This window comes from Meles meles, chromosome 7 (assembly GCF_922984935.1).
Source record: "Meles meles chromosome 7, mMelMel3.1 paternal haplotype, whole genome shotgun sequence".
In the NCBI taxonomy this organism is placed as follows: domain Eukaryota; kingdom Metazoa; phylum Chordata; class Mammalia; order Carnivora; family Mustelidae; genus Meles; species Meles meles.
In genome coordinates this window covers 100,205,414-100,227,472 of record NC_060072.1, presented here as the reverse complement: position 1 = coordinate 100,227,472, position 22,059 = coordinate 100,205,414, and the positions used below count along the sequence as shown (strand labels likewise).

The following is a 22,059-nucleotide window of genomic DNA, read 5'->3' as shown; positions in this document are numbered from 1 at the left end:
AACACTTATTCAACAACTGTATATTATGTTTGAAGTAAAGGACACTCAAATAAGAGCAAAACAGACAACCACCCCTACCTTTAGAGAGTTATATTCAAGAAGATGTAATATATTTTTTTCATGTATATAGACAACGGTATAAGATAATGCATTTATAGGGGTGCCTGGGTGGCTCATTGGGTTAAGCCTCTGCCTTCGGCTCAGGTCATGATCTCAGGGTCCTCAGATTGAGCCCCACATTGGGCTCTCTGCTCAGCAGGAAGCCTGCTTCCCCTTCTCTCTCTGCCTGCCTTTCTGCCTACTTGTGATCTCTGTCTGTCAAATAAATAAATAAAATCTAAAAAAACAAAAAGAGTGCATTTATTGTTTCATTTTGACTATGGAAAACATATTATTATACATAATAATAATGTATACATAATAATGTATATTTGACCTTTTTCCTAGTTCAAATATTTTTTATTCCTACTTCTATTTACTATTTATCACCATTATAATGATGATATTATCTTTGAATGTTTCTTGTATTCTTCACTTGATACTACACTTGATCTTAGCCAAAAGGCCGAGAAGCGATGCTTCTTGTATTCTTGTGGACCGTTTAAATTCTTTATGAAACAAGGTGAACTAAAATATACAAAAATCAGTCTGAGCAATATTCCCCCTAATTTAAGAATCAAAGTAAATCAAACCCACTGAAAATTTAGACTTCTTATAATCTAAGACATTAACATTTTGAAACTACACAAACATATATTTAAATCAAAGAAAGAGGATGATAGTTGTCTTTCTCCGATTGACTTATTTCACTAAGCATGATACGCTCTAGTTCCATCCACGTCGTCGCAAATGGCAAGATTTCATTTCTTTTGATGGCTGCATAGTATTCCATTGTGTATATATACCACATCTTCTTTATCCATTCATCTGTTGATGTGGATGGAACTAGAGCGTATCATGCTTAGTGAAATAAGTCAATCGGAGAAAGACAACTATCATATGATCTCCCTGATATGAGGACATGGAGAAGCAACATGGGGGGTTAGGGGGATAGGAGAAGAATAAATGAAACAAGATGGGATTGGGAGGGAGACAAACCATAAATGACTCTTAATCTCACAAAACAAACTGGGGGTTGCTGGGGGGAGGTGGGATTGGGAGAGGGGGAGCGGGCTATGGACATTGGGGAGGGGAGGCGAACCATAAGAGACTATGGACTCTGAAAAACAACCTGAGGGTTTTGAAGGGTCAGGGGTGGGAGGTTGGGGGAACAGGTGGTGGGTGATGGGGAGGGCACGTTTTGCATGGAGCACTGGGTGTTGTGCAAAAAGAATGAATACTGTTACGCTGAAAAAAATAAATAAATAGAAAGCAAAAAAAAAAAAAAAAAGAAAGAGGATGATTCATTGATAAAAAAAAACAAAACTCTTAACACTACAGAAGTTAAGAGAACCAGGATTATTTATTTTTCTTTCTCTAGTGTTATATTTAATAACTTAAAGTGCATGTCCTGTCTAGGTCACAAATTATAAAATCTATTTTATCAAATGGAATGCATATATTTTATAAATGTTTTAGTTTATTGCTCATATATGCTTATCAATTAATTATTTTGCTCTCATTAGGTATCAGGATTTTCCCCAAGTTTCTTCCAAATCTTGTTAACTTAATTGTCTATTACATTTAATTTTATTAGTTATTATTGCTATTTTTAAAGAGAGAGAATGAGAAAGCAGAGGAAGGGGCAGAGGGAGAGGAAGAAAGGGAGAATTTAAACAGACTCTATGTCCACTGCAGAGCCTGATATAGGGCTCTATCTCATGACCCTGAGATTATGACCTGAGTCAAATCAAGAGTCAGATGCTTAACTGACTGAGCTACCAAGGCGCAGCTAATTTTATTCGTTATTAACCAAAAGTAATCCTATATGATAAACAGTATTACTACCCTCATAAGATAGACGAAGGAACTGGCAACAAGGGAAATTAAGTCACTTGAGCAAGTTATCACAGTCAGTAAAAGATGGTCCTTAGATTTTGAACATAAACAAAGATCACAGCTGAAAGACTTAATCACCACAGAACTACAAGAGTCATTCTGCATGGAATGTGAAAAAAATATGTTAGCATGTTTTTATGGAGATAAAAGTAAAAAAAAAATGTTTAATGCAAATGGACATTAAAAAGTTTAATCCAAGTGGATTTTAGAGCAAGAAGAAAACCTCTCTTCAAGGGGCTTCAAGGATTTGGGTTACAGAATGAGTCTTCTCAGGAAGTTGAGAGATTATTGAGGAAGCAGTATTATACAATCACAGATTTTACAACTGGAAGATCTTTGAAAGATGACCTGTGGCCCTCCAAAGCTGCCCATATCCTTATTCTTGGAAGCTTTGACTATATTAATTGGCAAAGGGGACACTAAAGATGTGGTTAAGCATTTAGATCCTGAGATAGGGATATATCCTGGATTAACCAAGTATGTTCATTCTAAACTCATGAGCCCTTTATATGAGAAAAACTTACACATATAGAGTCAGAGAGATGTGATAAAACAAGAAACAGGAGAGATTTAAAGAGGGAACAAGCTAAGAAATCTGTGGAGAATAAAGAATGGCACTGAACTGACTACCCACAAGGAAACAAGGACATCAGGCTTACAGCAGCAAGGGAACTGAATTCTGCCAATCATCTGATTGCCAGTCATCAATCATCTGGGAAAAGAAACAGATCTTCCCTTAGACCTTCCAGAAAAGAATACAGCCATCTACTACATTTGCTGTTGATCCATGTCTGACTTCGACCTACACAATTATAAAATAATAAGTTTGCATCATTTTCAGCTCCTGAATTGGTTATTTACTGTGGCAGTAATAGAAAACTGGAGAAAATCCTTCCATGTAGACAGATAAATTAGGTGTTCCTTCTATATGTAAGGGCTTATATCTTAGATATGTTCAGTGAGATTTTTACATATAACATAGCTCAAAAATGGCAGTTACATCTGAAAAATTCCAGAATGACAAGTATCCATCACAGTTTTTAAGATACTTTGGAAAAGAGATTCCAAATCTGTATCACTAATATATTCTAGGAAATAAAATTATTATTAGAAAAGCTTAAGTCTCAGTAAGAAGGATTTCAAATTTGTATAACTGAATTTTTCGTAAAATTAAAGAATGTATGAGCTGGAGGCAAATTTGAAGATAATCATAATCAGTTCTGTAATTTTACATATGAGGATGCTAAAGTATGGGAATTGAATGTGTAAACTTAAGTTTTCCGATTTGAGGAACGATTTTGGGAATAAGTTTTCACATTCAAAAACCTGCTTTTCCTTGGTATCCATATTTGTTTTTTTTTTTTTTAAAGATTTTATTTATTTATTTGGCAGAGAGAGATCATAAGTAGGCAGAAAGGCAGGCAGAGAGAGTGAGAGGGAAGCAGGCTCCCTGCTGAGCAGAGAGCCCGATGCGGGACTTGATCCCAGGACCCTGAGATCATGACCTGAGCCGAAGGCAGCGGCCTAAACCACTGAGCCACCCAGGCGCCCCTTTCCTTGGTATCCATATTTGTTTATGTTCTATCATCAGGTCATATGGGGAACTAAAACACCACCCCATAAGTGGCTTCTCAGCCCATGAATATATAGCTTATTTAAAGAATCAAATACTAAAGGAAAGTGTGAACCTGAATTCCACCAGAGAAAACTATTGTAATGATTTATTATGAACATGATTCATTGTATCATCACTGAGATGGGAACAGCAACCTGTATTACAAATGCTACATGGCCTGCACTTCTCACACCATATTTTAGAAACCTTAAATCCAAATGTGACAGGTATGTATAAAGAGAATTGATTTAAGCTCCCTTAAAAATGCAAATGCATTCATAACTTTAAGTCTGTACATATATTCCACCACTGATCTGGACTTCTAAACAGTTTCAAAATTCATTCAAACCTTTATTTATGGAATTTCCATACTTATTTTATATAAGGGGTGCAGTTTTGCTGTTGGATACACAAATGTATCCTCAGAAAACTTACATATATGGAAGAAGAGCTTAGTAAATCAGCCTTGATATATAATAAAATCTCTATAGAATAACAATGGAAAGACAAATGATAATCAACATACTTTTTTCTTCATTTTCTTCCTATCACTGATAACAAATCCAAAATGTAGTCTTTCCTCTAGCTTATACATGGAATGAGTACTCGGGAAAGTTAGGGCTTGGCATTCCGATTGTAGGTTTCTTGAAACTCATCATTATTCCCATTAATTAAGACAGGTATTTGACATAAAACCAGATTGGAATCTGGTGGTAAATCACTTCCACACTCGTAACTGCAATTCTTTTTGAGGGAATTGGGTCAGGAAAAGTTCTTAATGATAATTTAGGTTCAAAGTCCTTGGTGTTCTGGTGAAAGTCATTATAAGTATATAAGATTGTCTCCTATTTGAGGCACTATTTCTCTTTGAATAGAAGACTGTGTTTTTATTTTAAATTAATCAGGGCAATTTATAGTTGCTATGAATTATCTCTGCAACAGAATTAGATAGTGACTTTACAGTGACACTTGATGCTTCTTAAATTTTCTAAAGTAGGCCATAAATCAGATAATCTCATAGAAATTTTTAGTCCTTAGAATCACAATCTTATAAAAAATATATTACAGAACTTGTTTATTCCTCTACTACTATTATTTATTTGTATAGCCAACTAATTGTCAATATGTTCTGAGAGAGAGGGAAAGGGAGAGATAGGAAGGGAGAGAGAACTGTTACTTCCAAAAGACTTAGATCATCTTTGTGATTGGTAAATGAATTCAAAAGGCAATTTGCAGCTTGAGAAATTTTGATGTTGCTGTTGATTGTGGTGACATTTAACGATGATGACAATGATTATGACAGCAGTAACAGAAGATATTATTCATGAAATGCCTGTTTGGGCCAGGCTTCCCACACTACATCTCATGTAAGAGTAAATTCAGTGATGGGAAAATAAAGTATAAAGGAATTAGACTGATTATGGATATAAAACAAAGAAAATCATATCTAAATCTCATTCAAAAAGTGAGATAATACAAATACTAAAAAATAATCTCTAAAGAAAAATCTATCAATATAGAACTACATTAGTTTTGTTTCTAAAACATCATTGGTGAAAAGGAAAAGAAAAAGTAAAATCATGTTAAATATTTTATCTAATAGGAAAGGTATCAGGAGTAATGCATTTTTTAAAGTAGTTAGGGAAATCATGGTTATAAAATTTCAGATTTTAGTAATAGGAACAAATGCATAATTTTCAAGGTATTACTCAAGAGACAAATTAGAGGAGGATGAAAAAAAGCAAAGAAACATTAAAAGTAGGTAGGATCAGGGCTCATGGGTGACACAGTTAGTTAAGGAATGACTATTGGCTTCAGCTGGGATCCTGATCTTAGGGTCATGAGATCCAGCTCCATGTTGATCTCCATGATGAGTGTGGAGTCTGCTCAAGACCTTCTCTGCCCTGCCATATTCCCCCTACTCTCTCTCTAAAATAAGTAAATAAATCTTTAAAAAAAAAAGATAGAAAGGAACTTCCATGGAGCCTTGAAAGTGTAGCAGGTCATGTATCCTTCTACCTTGAATAACTGAGAAGCAAAAACAGTAAGCACATATGAAGCACCTGTTTATCAGGCATTGGACAACACTGGGCTGTGATGCTAGAGAAAGGAACTTCAGAGGGGACCTCCATATCCACCCTTGCTTTCTGTGGCGGTCATCACCTAAACCGTGACACAGGGATTAGAGCCTAAAGAGTCTGCTCTATCTGTAAGATACACAGGGGCTGGGGCTGCTGACTCCACTGGCATTTGGAAGAAAAGAAATCAGTATGAAGGAGCTGCACAGAGGAGCAGATCTAGAGCACTGCACAGGGTCACCTTCAAGGCTCTGCATAGATACCAGCCTATGCAGGTACCAGCACTGCAACAGACTTGTGAGGCAGGGCAGAGAAGAGCTAATGAGGGCAGTGAGATGAATTCTTACTCTGGAGGTATCACATTGTTGCGAGATTACAGACACATGAGTAACCAAACTGGAGATACCTCATTGAACTTTGGGCATTCTATTGTAACCTGAGAAAAGCATTTAGAAGTAAGGCCTCTCTAGTCCTTAAGTAAAGAATAAATTTGACCCTGCCTAACAATGCCTGAAACCAAGGTTTGAAGCATAAAGCTGTCTGTTTGCCAGAATAGAACTTGATACAATTTAGAAGGATGCAACAAAATAAAAGTATAGTACCTGCCTTCTTCAGGATAGAATTAAAATGACTAGACATCACCTCTTACAAAAATAGATGTTAAAACAGAGATTTAGAGATACCCACTTGAAGATTCTATGGCAAACAGATGTATGGAGAATGTATCATGGGAGAACTAAACTTCTCTCTCTCCTCCTCCTCTTTTTCTCTCTCTCTCTGTGTGAATCTATCTACCTCCCTACCTCCCTATAGAGAGTCAGCCATTCATACACACACATAAATGATTTAAATAGTTCTTGTCAGTTACTCTCAAAGTTTTCTACTGGTTTTTATAACTGGCTATTCAAAAACAACAACTTCTGCCTTTTTTGCTCTAAGGCCTAAATTCATAAACGGCCTGCAATACTCGGCGTCAGGGAAATACAAATCAAAACCACAATGAGATATCACCTCACACCAGTCAGAATGGTTAAAATTAACAAGTCAGGAAATGACAGATGCTGGCGAGGATGCGGAGAAAGGGGAACCCTCCTACACTGTTGGTGGGAATGCAAGCTGGTGCAACCACTCTGGAAAACAGCATGGAGGTTCCTCAAAATGTTGAAAATAGAACTACCCTATGACCCAGCAATTGCACTACTGGGTATTTACCCTAAAGATACAAATGTAGTGATCCGAAGGGGCACGTGCACCTGAATGTTTATAGCAGCAATGTCTACAATAGCCAAACTATGGAAAGAACCTAGATGTCCATCAGCAGATGAATGGATAAAGAAGATGTGGTATATATACACAATGGAATACTATGCAGCCATCAAAAGAAATGAAATCTTGCCATTTGTGACGACGTGGTTGGAACTAGAGGGTATCATGCTTAGCGAAATAAGTCAATCAGAGAAAGACAACTATCATATGATCTCCCTGATATGAGGATGCGGAGATGCAACATGGGGGGTTAGGGGAGTAGGAGAATAAATGAAACAAGATGGGATTGGGAGGGAGATAAACCATAAGTGACTCTTAATCTCACAAAACAAACTGAAGGTTTCTGGGGGGAGGGAGGGTTGGGAGAGAAGGAGTGGGGTTATGGACATTGGGGAGGGTATGTGCTATGGTGAGTGCTGTGAAGTGTGTAAACCTGGAGATTCACAGACCTGTACCCCTGGGGATAAAAATACATTACATGTTTATAAAAAAATAAAAAATAAATAAATAATTTTTTAAAAAAAAGAAAACTTTTGAATTTTCTTTTCTTAACCACTTTCTTTTTGGAATAATCAGAGGGCTATGTAACAATAGTGACTTGCCAAAAACCTAATAAGGCAGGATTTGTTTTGTTTTGTTTTATTTTTGTTTAGTCCTTTTTGGGTCCTTCTGCTTCTCTGGTCATGACATTTTGTGATAAAAATTACCCCCCCCATTATGTATTTTCATATTCTCAGGTTATAGTCCACATTGAAAATTAAATATAAGGATGTAATTATCCAAATTGATTCCACATAATGTAAGTGTCCTGGGAACTCTGACAATCAGATGATAGACCTTGTGGAGAAAGGATATATGGCCCTTTTCAACTGACAGAAATTACACCTATGCTTCTTAACTGATCATTTCAAAGATCAGGGAAAAAACAAACACTTTAAGATGAAGATATTGATTTAAATATGTTATGATTCAAAGATATTCAAACCTATTCTTTCTATGTCTTATTATTTATTCTATTTTATGTGATATGTGGTATTTATGGTGATGGACAAATTCAGTTACTGAAGAAGGAATCAACACACAAGCAGTGACCCCTCTAGAATACAATTGTAAGTGTTCTTTGAGCTGAACTTTAGATGACAAGATTTTTTTAAAAATTCAGTTATTTTGAGCTAAATTTTTCTTTATCTATACTCTATTCCTCCCAGGCACTTGCAGGGACGGGGACGGGGGACCAAATGATACACAACCATGTTATATGTTGTGCAGGTATGTATGCGTGCATATGTATATTTGTATGTAAAGGGTCAAGGAAGTAGAAGAAAGAATATAAATTGGTATTGGTAACAACTCTTCAACATATAAAACAGGAAAACATTTCTTGCCAAGATATCTGATTATTCCATTTCTCTAAAATATCAAAATCTTTATAAAGGGGTTATTATTCATTAACTGAAGGATCCAGTGAAGTCTGATTACTTGTTAACATGTACTTTGTTTAAACAAATTTAGAAATCTATCAAGTGCAAAAAATGATTTACCTTGAAGTATAGTGGATTTGTGATCATAAAACATTCTGAAGGTCAAAGACTTTGCTTCCTGAAGGTTCCGTTTGGAAGGGATTATCTACTTCCCTATCCCTGCCAATAACTCTCCTGTAGAGACATCTCCAGGAAAAAACAATAACCAAAAAGGGAGAAAAAGAAATGAAGCATTAGAAATTTCAGGGAAGCCTCCAGTGTGGATATGAAATAAAAGCAGCAGTTTGGTGACTCCCTCATACCTACATTAAACTTGTCTAAGGTACTTTGGACTTAATAAATAGGAGCAGGTTAGATGAAATACAAAAGCTTTTTGCCTTTATTTCCAACTTCAAAATAAATACATTCACTTGTTAACCCTTACTTGTATTCCCTTAAGTTCTATGTGACTTTTCATACTGACCTTTTTAATTTAATTACAGTTAGAAATAAAATATATAATATCTAACACTGCTGAACTATCATGGAAAATATATCAAATAACAATATAACTGACAATTTTTATAGCTCTGAGGAAATCATCTTCAAAATACTCTAAAATCACTTTTTGAATATTAGATAAATCATTTTAATTTTTATTCCATTATATTATACGTGTAAGTAGTATAAATGTAGTCTTTTACATGCAAAAGATTATGACACTTGAACTGAAGAATATTAATATATCTTAATTGATTGATTAGTTTAGAATATTTGAAAGTGGCAGGTAAAAGTACAACATACTTGTTTTTGATAACTGAAAAGTGATCAACAGATAGTGTTTTTTCTATCCTGTCTTATTAATATGAGATAGTATTATTTGATGGTTAATCGTACTTTTAGAAAGATAAAATCTGATCTATTTTTTTTATCAAGTGGTTCATTTAAAGATAGTTCTTTGTCTAGCTCTGTCCTAATTAAAGCTTTTTCTTCCTCTTCATTTAGTTCTGTTCTAATTAGAGGCAATATCATTTTCTGAAAACAAACAAATGAATGGATGGATTAGAAGTATAGACCAACCATGGGGATAAAAAAGAAAATATTGGCTTAGTAAATACATGAAAATTAAAATAATTGAGTTACTTTTTTCGATGTAATTGAGTTACTTTGATATTAAGCATTCATACTTAACCTAACTCATTTGTTTGCTATATGCTGACGAACTAACGCAGAGGTGCCAAAAATTACCATTGATCAATCACTTGAAATTATAGCATTTGAACCTTAACCTTTAATTCTGCTGTGTTGTTCTCTGTATTCTATCATTATATTTTACTCATTCTGGAAACAGCCCAATATTGTCAGATTGTTGTAGAATTTTAAGAGTGAACCCTTTCTACTTATGGAGATCTTAAGACCGGAAGGAAATTCTATTTTGATTATAGTGAGCAGATACCCTTTATTTACAAAGAGGGGCATAGAGGGGACTAACAAAATACAGAGTATGGAACATTTAGATCCTTGGATATTTAATACTTTCCCTGATGAAATAGGATAAAAGCAAATTAAGACTGTAGCCATGACACTTTATTGGGACCAGTCTTGTAGTGGAAAGAGCACTCAATGTGCCCTATCAAGATTAGTAATCTCCTTACCATTTTTTTTTGTTTCATTTTGGTAAATCACTTAACTGATTAAAACTTCAGTTTGTTTAATTATAAAATAAAGAGTATTAACCTGAATTTTTTTTTTAGATTTTTTTTATTTGACAGAGAGAGATCACAAGTAGGCAGAGAGAGAGAGAGAGGAGGAAGCAGGCTCCTCACCAACCAGAGAGCCTGATGTGGCTCAATCCCAGGATCCTAAATCATGACCTGAGCTGAAGGCAGACACTTAACCCACTGAGCCACCCAGGCACCCTAAGCTGAATTTCTTTAAGGTACTTTTTTATTCTGAAATTTTAGGTCCCTTGTTAACAATTTATCAAAGACACTTGACACTACTGACTTGATTTTTTTTTTTTGCTTCTATAAATAATCTTTCAAGTGCATACTATTTAGGAGGCAATTTAGTACAAATGCATAAAAGCTTTGTCTGAGTCACCCCAACAATAGACATATATAAGCAAGTGGTAAATTAGTCCTCCTCCCCTCCTATAGTAACACATGGAATTTTGTATGGAGCATGTAATAGGCGTTTTTCTCTGTAACTTACAATGAAGAGCCTAAGATCTAATTTTGGAATTATGTTGGGAATTCTTAGAAGGCTTACTTTACAATGCTTGGATTACAATGAAAACACATTTACAGATATATAAAGATGCCTAGTGTGGTGTACTTCAGAGAGTTTATAAATGAAACACAGAAGAGACTCCAGATGGAGACCTCCAACTACATGAGAGACGTAGGCATCTTTCTTTTCAAGTAGGATGAACAAAGGTCCAGGTTAACTCAGGGCCAGTCTCACAATATGCCTGTTACCCCAGTGTAATTCTTAATAGTGTCCCTTTTCATTCTTAAAAATGTCCTTTTGGGGGGAGTCAAGATGGCGGGGAAGTAGGAGGAGGCACCATTTCAACCTGTACCCTAAAGTGAGCTGATTACCTACCAAAGAACTCCGACCACCCATGAAATCAGCCTGTGACCAGAATTATACACATCTGGATCTCTGCTGGAGCAGAAGATGCCAGTGGCAGGTAAAGCAGACTGGGAACATCGGACTGATATCCGAAGATAAACAAAAGGGGGAGGGAGCCACCAGAGGTGACCGACTGGAAAGTAACACCCCAACACGAGAGTGCTCTGTGTCTGGGGACCAGCATTAACTTGGAGTCTGGTTGAAAGCACTCAAAAAACAAACAGCAAAGGATCGCGGCGGGTAATAGTGGGAACCTGGGCGGTTAGGGTCAGGGACCTAAGTCCCCGGACAGCCTCCCCTGGTGCGGAGCCAGAGAGAGTGCAGCGGAGAAATCAGGTCTCCGTCCCTGAGCCGCCAGTGCACCTGAATGCCAGCGCGCCCGAGAACCAGTGGGGTATGGCTCCCGTGAGGGGCTGGGAGCCTGGCCAGATGGCAATCCTGAAACGCGTGTGTCCCACACCCTCCCTTGGGATAGGTGCTCATTGGTGCTAGCCTGGAGCTCTGGCAGCCTGGGACAGCGGGAAAATCTCAGTGTGAGATCTCTGCTCCGAACCTCTCTAGCGGTCTGGAGCTGCCTAGACAGCCACCGCTGCCCTGGTTTTGGGTACAAGGAGGAGCTCCTGCATCCCCAGGGACAGTGACTCAGAACCGACTCTGCCAGCAGCTTTTGCAAAACAGTCTGAGGCTTCTCTCTGAGAGGGAGGTCGGGGTGCTGTTTGCTCTCCTCTAAACCTCCAAAAACCATCAAAAGCTGTCAAGGCGAGAGAAAGCAGATGAAAGAACATAAAAACCCCCAGAGAACAAAAGGCTGAAAAAAACAGTTTCCTGAAAAAAAAAAAAAGCGCTCACCCCCTTGAGGGGAGCAGGAGGACCTAACTCAGGGAACATCATTGTCTGAAAACCCACGTGGCAGGCCCCTCCCCCTGAAAACCAACCAGGAAGGAAGAAAAAAAAAAAAAAAGACTACAAGAGAACAACCACCACTACTTCATAAATACAACTTTTATTTTTAACTCTTTACCAATATTCTGGTTCTTTTTTTTTTTTTTTTGTACATACAGATAATTTTTTAACCTATTTACCATCACACTGAGATGTCCAGTACATCAAATTCTTTAATAACCTTCTAACCTGAAATTTTGATACATACACCCGTGCTTTTCTTTTGTTTTTCTATTTTTTTAATTCTTTTTAAATTTTAACTTAGTTTAGTCTAGGTTATTCTTTTTTAATTTTTATTTTCTACTATACATATAGAGTTAAACTTCAAGGTAATCCCCTTTCCCCAATCAATGCTACCCCTATAGACAAAGCAGTTTCTAATCCCCCTGTAACTTAGGAAAGTTGAGTCCCTTAACAAAAACATCAAGATACCTTCAGGAAGAATCAAAATAACCTTCCTCACCCACACTGAGAATCTATAACCACTCTCCCAATTTTTCCTTCTGTCAGTGTTTCTGTGAATTTGTGTTTGTCCTGATAATATATAAACCTTATACTTGGGGTTCTTTCTGATGAGGTTCTTCCCTTTTTTTTTTTTTATTTGTTTATTTACAGCATAACAGTGTTCATTGTTTTGGCATCACACCCAGTGCTCCATGCAGTACGTGCCCTCCCTATTACCCACCACCTGGTTCCTCAACCTCCCACCCCCCCCCACCCCCCCCCCCCCGCCACCCCTTCATAACCCTCTGGTTGTTTTTCAGAGTCCATAGTCTTTCATGGTTCATCTCCCCTTCCAGTTTCCCTCAACTCCCTCTCCTCTCCATCGCCCCATGTCCTCCATGTTATTTGTTATGCTCCACAAATAAGTGAGACCATATGATACTTGACTCTCTCTGCTTGACATATTTCGCTCAGCATAATTTCGTCCAGTCCCGTCCATGTTGCTACAAAAGTTGGGTATTCATCCTTTCTGATGGAGGCATAATACTCCATTGTGTATATGGACCACATCTTCCTTATCCATTCATCCGTTGAAGGGCATCTTGGTTCTTTCCACAGTTTGGCGACCGCAGCCATTGCTGCAATAAACATTGGGGTACAAATGGCCCTTCTTTTCACTACATCTGTATCTTTGGGGTAAATACCCAGCAGTGCAATTGCAGGGTCATAGGGAAGCTCTATTCTTAATTTCTTCAGGAATCTCCACACTGTTCTCCAAAGTGGCTGCACTAACTTGCATTCCCACCAACAGTGTAAGAGGGTTCCCCTTTCTCCACATCCTCTCCAACACACGTTGTTTCCTGTCTTGCTAATTTTGGCCATTCTAACTGGTGTTAGGTGGTATCTCAATGTTGTTTTAATTTGAATCTCCCTGATGGCTAGTGATGATGAACATTTTTTCATGTGTCTGATAGCCATTTGTATGTCTTCATTGGAGAAGTGTCTGTTCATATCTTCTGCCCATTTTTTGATATGATTATCTGCTTTGTGTGTGTTGAGTTTGAGGAGTTCTTTATAGATCCTGGATATCAACCTTTTGTCTGTACTGTCATTTACAAATATCTTCTCCCATTCCGTGGGTTGCCTCTTTGTTTTGTTGACTGTTTCCTTTGCTGTGCAGAAGCTTTTGATCTTGATGAAGTCCCAAAAGTTCATTTTTGCTTTTGTTTCCTTGGCCTTTGGAGACATATCTTGAAAGAAGTTGCTGTGGCTGATATCGAAGAGGTTACTGCCTATGTTCTCCTCTAGGATTCTGATAAATTCCTGTCTCACGTTGAGGTCTTTTATCCATTTCGAGTTTATCTTTGTGTATGGTGTAAGAGAATGGTCGAGTTTCATTCTTCTACATATCGCTGTCCAGTTTTCCCAGCACCATTTATTGAAGAGACTGTCTTTTTTCCATTGAATATTTTTTCCTGTTTTGTCGAAGATTATTTGACCATAGAGTTGAGGGTCCATATCTGGGCTCTCCACTCTGTTCCACTGGTCTATGTGTCTGTTTTTATGCCAGTACCACGCTGTCTTGGTGATCACAGCTTTGTAGTAAAGCTTGAAATCGGGTAACGTGATGCCGCCAGTTTTGTTTTTGTTTTTCAACATTTCCTTAGCAATTCGGGGTCTCTTCTGGCTCCATACAAATTTTAGGATTATTTGCTCCAGCTCTTTGAAAAATATCGGTGGAATTTTGATCGGAATGGCATTAAAAGTATAGATTGCTCTAGGCAGTATAGACATTTTAACAATGTTTATTCTTCCAATCCAAGAGCATGGAACAGTCTTCCATCTTTTTGTGTCTTCTTCAATTTCTTTCATGAGTGTTCTGTAGTTCCTCGAGTACAGGTCCTTGACTTCTTTGGTTAGGTTTATGCCCAGGTATCTTATGGTTCTTGGTGCTATAGTAAATGGAATCGATTCTCTAATTTCCCTTTCTGTATTTTCATTGTTGGTGTATAAGAAAGCCACTGATTTCTGTACATTGACTTTGTATCCTGCCACGTTACTGAATTGCTGTATGAGTTCTAGTAGTTTGGGGGTGGAGTCTTTGGGATTTTCCATATAGGAATCATGTCATCTGCGAAGAGAGCGAGTTTGACTTCTTCCTTGCCAATTTGGATACCTTTTATTTCTCTTTGTTGTCTGATTGCCGTTGCTAGAACTTCTAATACTATGTTGAACAAGAGTGGTGAGAGTGGGCATCCTTGTCGTGTTCCTGATCTCAACGGGAAGGCTGCAAGCTTTTTCCCATTGAAGATGATATTTGCTGTGGGTCTTTCATAGATAGATTTTATGAAGTTCAGGAATGTTCCCTCTATCCCTATACTTTGAAGCGTTTTCATCAGGAACGGATGCTGGAATTTGTCAAATGCTTTTTCTGCATCAATTGAGAGGACCATGTGGTTCTTCTCTCTTCTCTTATTGATGTGTTCTATCACACTGATTGATTTGCGAATGTTGAACCAACCTTGCAACCCAGGGATGAATCCCACCTGGTCATGGTGGATAATCTTTTGAATGTGCTGCTGGATCCTGTTTGCTAGGATCTTGTTGAGAATCTTTGCATCCATATTCATCAGTGATATTGGTCTGAAATTCTCCTTTTTGGTAGGGTCTTTGCCTGGTTTGGGGATCAGGGTAATGCTGGCTTCATAAAAAGAGTCTGGAAGTTTTCCTTCTGCTTCAATTTTTTTGAACAGCTTCAGGAGAATTGGTGTTATTTCTTCTTTGAAAGTTTGGTAGAATTCCCCAGGGAATCCGTCAGGTCCTGGGCTCTTGTTTTTTGGGAGGTTTTTGATCACTGCTTCAATCTCATTACTAGATATCGGTCTATTCAGGTTGTCAATTTCTTCCTGGTTCAATTTTGGGAGTTTGTAGCTTTCCAGGAATGCATCCATTTCATCTAGGTTGCTTAGCTTATTGGCATATAACTGTTGGTAATAATTTCTGATGATTGTTTCTATTTCCTTGGTGTTAGTTGTGATCTCTCCCTTTTCATTCATAATTTTATTAATTTGGGCTTTCTCTCTTTTCTTTTGGATTAGTGTGGCCAATGGTTTATCGATCTTATTGATTCTTTCAAAAAACCAGCTTCTAGTTTCATTGATACGTTCTACTGTATCTCTGGTTTCTACCTCATTGATCTCTGCTCTAATCTTGATTATTTCCCTTCTTGCATGTGGAGTTGGTTTGATTTGTTGTTGATTCTCCAGTTCTTTAAGGTGTAGAGACAGCTGGTGTATTCTGGATTTTTCAATGTTTTTGAGGGAGGCTTGGATGGCTATGTATTTCCCCCTTAGAACCGCCTTTGCTGTATCCCATAGGTTTCGGACCAAGGTGTCTTCATTCTCATTGGTTTCCATGAATTGTTTAAGTTCGTCTTTGATCTCCTGGTTGATCCAAGCATTCTTAAGCAAGGTGGTCTTTAGCTTCCAGGTGTTTGAGTTCCTTCTGAACTTTTCCTTGTGATTGAGCTCCAGTTTCAAAGCATTGTGATCAGAGAATATGCAGGGAATAATGTCAGTCTTTTGGTATCGGTTGAGTGCTGCTTTGTGACCCAGTATGTGGTCTATTCTGGAGAAGGTTCCATGTGCACTTGAGAAGAATGAGTATTCTGTTGTTTTAGGGTGGAATGTTCTGTATATGTCTATGAGGTCTATCTGGTTCAATGTTTCATTCAATGCTCTTATTTCTTTATTAATTTTCTGCTTCGATGATCTGTCTATTTCTGAGAGAGGCGTATTAAGATCTCCTACTATTATTGTATTCGTATCAATATGACTCTTTATCTTGATTAATAGTTTTCTTATGTAATTGGGTGCTCCCATATTGGGGGCATAGATATTCACAATTGTTAGATCGTCTTGGCGGATAGTCCCTTTAAGAATTATGTAGTGTCCTTCTGTATCTCTGACTACAGTCTTTAGTTTAAAATCTAATTTATCTGATATGAGAATCGCTACCCCGGCCTTCTTTTGAGGCCCATTGGCATGAAAGATGCTTCTCCATCCCTTCACTTTCAGTCTGGGTGTATCCTTAGGTTCAAAATGGGTCTCTTGTAGACAACATATGGATGGGTCCTGTCGTTTTATCCAATCTGCAACCCTGTGTCGTTTTATGGGTGCATTTAGGCCATTCACATTGAGAGTGATTATTGAGAGATAGGTTTTTATTGACATCGTGTTGCCTTTGAAGTCTTTCTGTCTATAGATTGTTTCTGTATTTCTGTTGAATGATATTCTTAGGATTTTTCCTCTCTTATAGGACCCCCCTTAATATTTCCTGCAGTGTCGGCTTGGTGGTTGCATAGTCTTTTAAGCCTTGCCGGTCTTGGAAACTCTTTATCTCTCCATCCATTTTAAATGTCCGTCTTGCTGGATAGAGTATTCTTGGTTGCATGTTCTTCTCATTTAGTACTCTGAATATATTTTGCCAGCCCTTCCTGGCTTTCCAGGTCCCTGTGGAAAGGTCTGACGTTATTCTAATGGGCTTTCCTCTGTATGTAAGAAGCTTCTTTGTCCTAGCTGCTTTTAAGAGGGTCTCTCTTGAAACACAATTCCCCATTCTAACGATAAGGTGCCGTGAGGACTTTCGAGAATCTAAAATCTTGGGAGGAAATCTTTCTGCCTCTAGTACATGAACGTTGTTTCCATTCGTGAGATTGGGAAAATTTTCATAGACAACTTCTTCCACTATATCTTCTAGACTTCTTTCTTTTCTTCCCCTTCAGGGATTCCAATAATTCTGACGTTGGAACGTTTCATGGCATCGTTTATTTCCCTGATTCTGTTTTCGTGGCTTCTGAGCTGTTTGTTCCAGGCTTCCTCCTGATCCTTTCTCTCTATCTGTTTGTCCTCCAGGTCACTAATTCTATCTTCTGTCTCAGTTACCCTAGCTTTTAGAGAATTTAGATTGGATTGGAAATCATTGAGAGCATTTTGAACATCATCCCTGGTGGCTTTCAGTTCTGCCCTAACATTGTGAACATCATCCCTGGTGGCTTTCAGTTCTGCCCTAATCAATTCTGTTTGGTCATCCATGGCTTTCTCCAACCTAGCTATTGCCTGGATAATTGTTAGTCTGAATTCCATTTCTGACATATTGTCTATGTCGATAGCCATTAGCTCTGTTGCAGAAGGCCCATCCTCTGTATTTTTCTTCTGTTGGGTATTCCTCCTCCTAGTCATTTTGGTAAGAGATGACTAAACAGATGCAGCTGGACTTATCGATTGTGGTGCAGTCAATGTGCACCCTGGAACGCTTCTGTGCAATCAGGATTCCCCACCCAAATGAGAGAAAAAAGAAAAGAAAAAGAAATAGAGAAGAAGAAAGAAAAAAAAGGGGGGAAAGAAAAAAGGAAAATAAAAGAGAGAGAGAGATAGGAAAAAAAGGGAAGATAAAAGAGAAGGCTGAGCCCAAATGGGCCACAAGGTAAGATTTGTGGAGTATACAAACAAAAACAGACAGACCAAAAGAGTGATAAAAGTATATGACAAGAGAAAAAAATATGTATATATAAGCAAAAAAAAAAAAAAAGGGAAGAACCTCATCAGAAAGAACCCCACGTATAAGGTTTATATATTATCAGGACAAACACAAATTCACAGAAACACTGACAGAAGGAAAAATTGGGAGAATGGTTATAGATTCTCAGTGTGGGCGAGGAAGGTTATTTTGATTCTTCCTGAAGGTATCTTGATGTTTTTGTTAAGGGACTCAACTTTCCTAAGTTACAGGGGGATTAGAAACTGGTTTGCCTATAGGGGTAGCATTGATTGGGGAAAGGGGATTACCTTGAAGTTTAACTCTATATGTATAGTAGAAAATAAAAATTAAAAAAGAATAAACTAGACTAAACTAAGTTAAAATTAAAAAAGAATTAAAAAAATAGAAAAACAAAAGAAAAACACGGGTGTATGTATCAAAAAGTTCAGGTTAGAAGGTTATTAAAGAATTTGATGTACTGGACATCTCGGTGTGATGGTAAATAGGTTAAAAAATTATCTGTATGTATATAAAAAAAAAAGAACCAGAATATTGGTAAAGAGTTAAAAATAAAAGTTGTATTTATGAAGTAGTGGTGATTGTTCTCTTGTAGTCTTTTTTTTTCTTTTCTTCCTTCCTGGTTGGTTTTCTGGGGGAGGGGTCTGCCACCTGGGTTTTCAGACAATGATGTTCCCTGAGTTAGGTCCTCCTGCTCCCCTCAAGGGGGTGAGCTCTTTTTTTTTCAAGAAACTGTTTTTTTCAGCCTTTTGTTCTCTGGGGGTTTTTATGTTCTTTCATCTGCTTTCTCTCGCCTTGACAGCTTTTGATGGTTTTTGGAGGTTTAGAGGAGAGCAAACAGCACCCCAACCTCCCTCTCAGAGAGAAGCCTCAGACTGTTTTGCAAAAGCTGCTGGCAGAGTCGGTTCTGAGTCACTGTCCCTGGGGATGCAGGAGCTCCTTGTTGTACCCAAAACCAGGGCAGCGGTTGCTGTCTGGGCAGCTCCAGACCGCCAGAGAGGTTCGGAGCAGAGATCGCACACTGAGATTTTCCCGCTGTCCCAGGCTGGGAATGTCTGGTTTTTCCAGCTGCCAGAGCTCCAGGCTAGAGCCTATGAGCACCTATCCCAAGGGAGGGTGTGGGATGCGCGCGTTTCAGGATTGCCGTCTGGCCAGGCTCCCAGCCCCTCACGGGAGCCAGACCCCACTCGTTCTCGGGCGCGCTGGCGTTCAGGTGCACTGGCCACTCAGGGACGGAGACCTGATTTCTCCGCCGCACTCTCTCTGGCTCCGCACCAGGGGAGGCTGTCCTGGGTCCGGGGACTTAGGTCCCTGACCCTAACTGCCCAGGTTCCCACTATTACCCCCCGCGATCCTTTGCTGTTTGGTTTTTGAGTGCTTTCACCAGACTCCAAGTTAATGTTGGTCCCCAGACGCAGAGCACTCTCGTGTTGGGGTGTTACTTTCTGATCGGTCACCTCTGGTGGCTCCCTCCCCCTTTTGTTTATCTTCTGATATCAGTCGGACGTTCCCAGTCTGCTTTACCTGCCACTGGCGTCTTCTGCTCCTGTAGAGATCCAGACATGTATAATTCTGATCTCAGGCTGATTTCATGGGTGGTCGGAGTTCTTTGGTAGGTAATCAGCTCACTTTAGGGTGCAGGTTGAAATGGTGCCTCCTCCTACTTCCCCGCCATCTTGGCTCCCCCTCTTCCCTTTTTTTTTTTTGCTTATATATACATATTTTTTTCTCTTGTCATATACTTTTATCACTCTTTTGGTCTGTCTGTTTTTGTTTGTATACTCCACAAATCTTACCTTGTGGCCCATTTGGGCTCAGCCTTCTCTTTTATCTTCCCTTTTTTTCCTATCTCTCTCTCTCTTTTATTTTCCTTTTTTCTTTCCCCCCTTTTTTTTCTTTCTTCTTCTCTATTTCTTTTTCTTTTCTTTTTTCTCTCATTTGGGTGGGGAATCCTGATTGCACAGAAGCGTTCCAGGGTGCACATTGACTGCACCACAATCGATAAGTCCAGCTGCATCTGTTTAGTCATCTCTTACCAAAATGACTAGGAGGAGGAATACCCAACAGAAGAAAAATACAGAGGATGGGCCTTCTGCAACAGAGCTAATGGCTATCGACATAGACAATATGTCAGAAATGGAATTCAGACTAACAATTATCCAGGCAATAGCTAGGTTGGAGAAAGCCATGGATGACCAAACAGAATTGATTAGGGCAGAACTGAAAGCCACCAGGGATGATGTTCACAATGTTAGGGCAGAACTGAAAGCCACCAGGGATGATGTTCAAAATGCTCTCAATGATTTCCAATCCAATCTAAATTCTCTAAAAGCTAGGGTAACTGAGACAGAAGATAGAATTAGTGACCTGGAGGACAAACAGATAGAGAGAAAGGATCAGGAGGAAGCCTGGAACAAACAGCTCAGAAGCCACGAAAACAGAATCAGGGAAATAAACGATGCCATGAAACGTTCCAACGTCAGAATTATTGGAATCCCTGAAGGGGAAGAAAAGAAAGAAGTCTAGAAGATATAGTGGAAGAAGTTGTCTATGAAAATTTTCCCAATCTCACGAATGGAAACAACGTTCATGTACTAGAGGCAGAAAGATTTCCTCCCAAGATTTTAGATTCTCGAAAGTCCTCACGGCACCTTATCGTTAGAATGGGGAATTGTGTTTCAAGAGAGACCCTCTTAAAAGCAGCTAGGACAAAGAAGCTTCTTACATACAGAGGAAAGCCCATTAGAATAACGTCAGACCTTTCCACAGGGACCTGGAAAGCCAGGAAGGGCTGGCAAAATATATTCAGAGTACTAAATGAGAAGAACATGCAACCAAGAATACTCTATCCAGCAAGACGGACATTTAAAATGGATGGAGAGATAAAGAGTTTCCAAGACCGGCAAGGCTTAAAAGACTATGCAACCACCAAGCCGACACTGCAGGAAATATTAAGGGGGGTCCTATAAGAGAGGAAAAATCCTAAGAATATCATTCAACAGAAATACAGAAACAATCTATAGACAGAAAGACTTCAAAGGCAACACGATGTCAATAAAAACCTATCTCTCAATAATCACTCTCAATGTGAATGGCCTAAATGCACCCATAAAACGACACAGGGTTGCAGATTGGATAAAACGACAGGACCCATCCATATGTTGTCTACAAGAGACCCATTTTGAACCTAAGGATACACCCAGACTGAAAGTGAAGGGATGGAGAAGCATCTTTCATGCCAATGGGCCTCAAAAGAAGGCCGGGGGTAGCGATTCTCATATCAGATAAATTAGATTTTAAACTAAAGACTGTAGTCAGAGATACAGAAGGACACTACATAATTCTTAAAGGGACTATCCGCCAAGACGATCTAACAATTGTGAATATCTATGCCCCCAATATGGGAGCACCCAATTACATAAGAAAACTATTAATCAAGATAAAGAGTCATATTGATACGAATACAATAATAGTAGGAGATCTTAATACGCCTCTCTCAGAAATAGACAGATCATCGAAGCAGAAAATTAATAAAGAAATAAGAGCATTGAATGAAACATTGAACCAGATAGACCTCATAGACATATACAGAACATTCCACCCTAAAACAACAGAATACTCATTCTTCTCAAGTGCACATGGAACCTTCTCCAGAATAGACCACATACTGGGTCACAAAGCAGCACTCAACCGATACCAAAAGACTGACATTATTCCCTGCATATTCTCTGATCACAATGCTTTGAAACTGGAGCTCAATCACAAGGAAAAGTTCAGAAGGAACTCAAACACCTGGAAGCTAAAGACCACCTTGCTTAAGAATGCTTGGATCAACCAGGAGATCAAAGACGAACTTAAACAATTCATGGAAACCAATGAGAATGAAGACACCTTGGTCCGAAACCTATGGGATACAGCAAAGGCGGTTCTAAGGGGGAAATACATAGCCATCCAAGCCTCCCTCAAAAACATTGAAAAATCCAGAATACACCAGCTGTCTCTACACCTTAAAGAACTGGAGAATCAACAACAAATCAAACCAACTCCACATGCAAGAAGGGAA

General features: G+C 38.6%; 1 pseudogene; it reads right to left on the bottom strand.

Annotated features, from left to right (window-relative positions):
• Positions 1-494: 494 nt before the first annotated feature.
• Positions 495-577, bottom strand: LOC123947688 (annotated as a pseudogene).
• Positions 578-22,059: the final 21,482 nt, after the last annotated feature.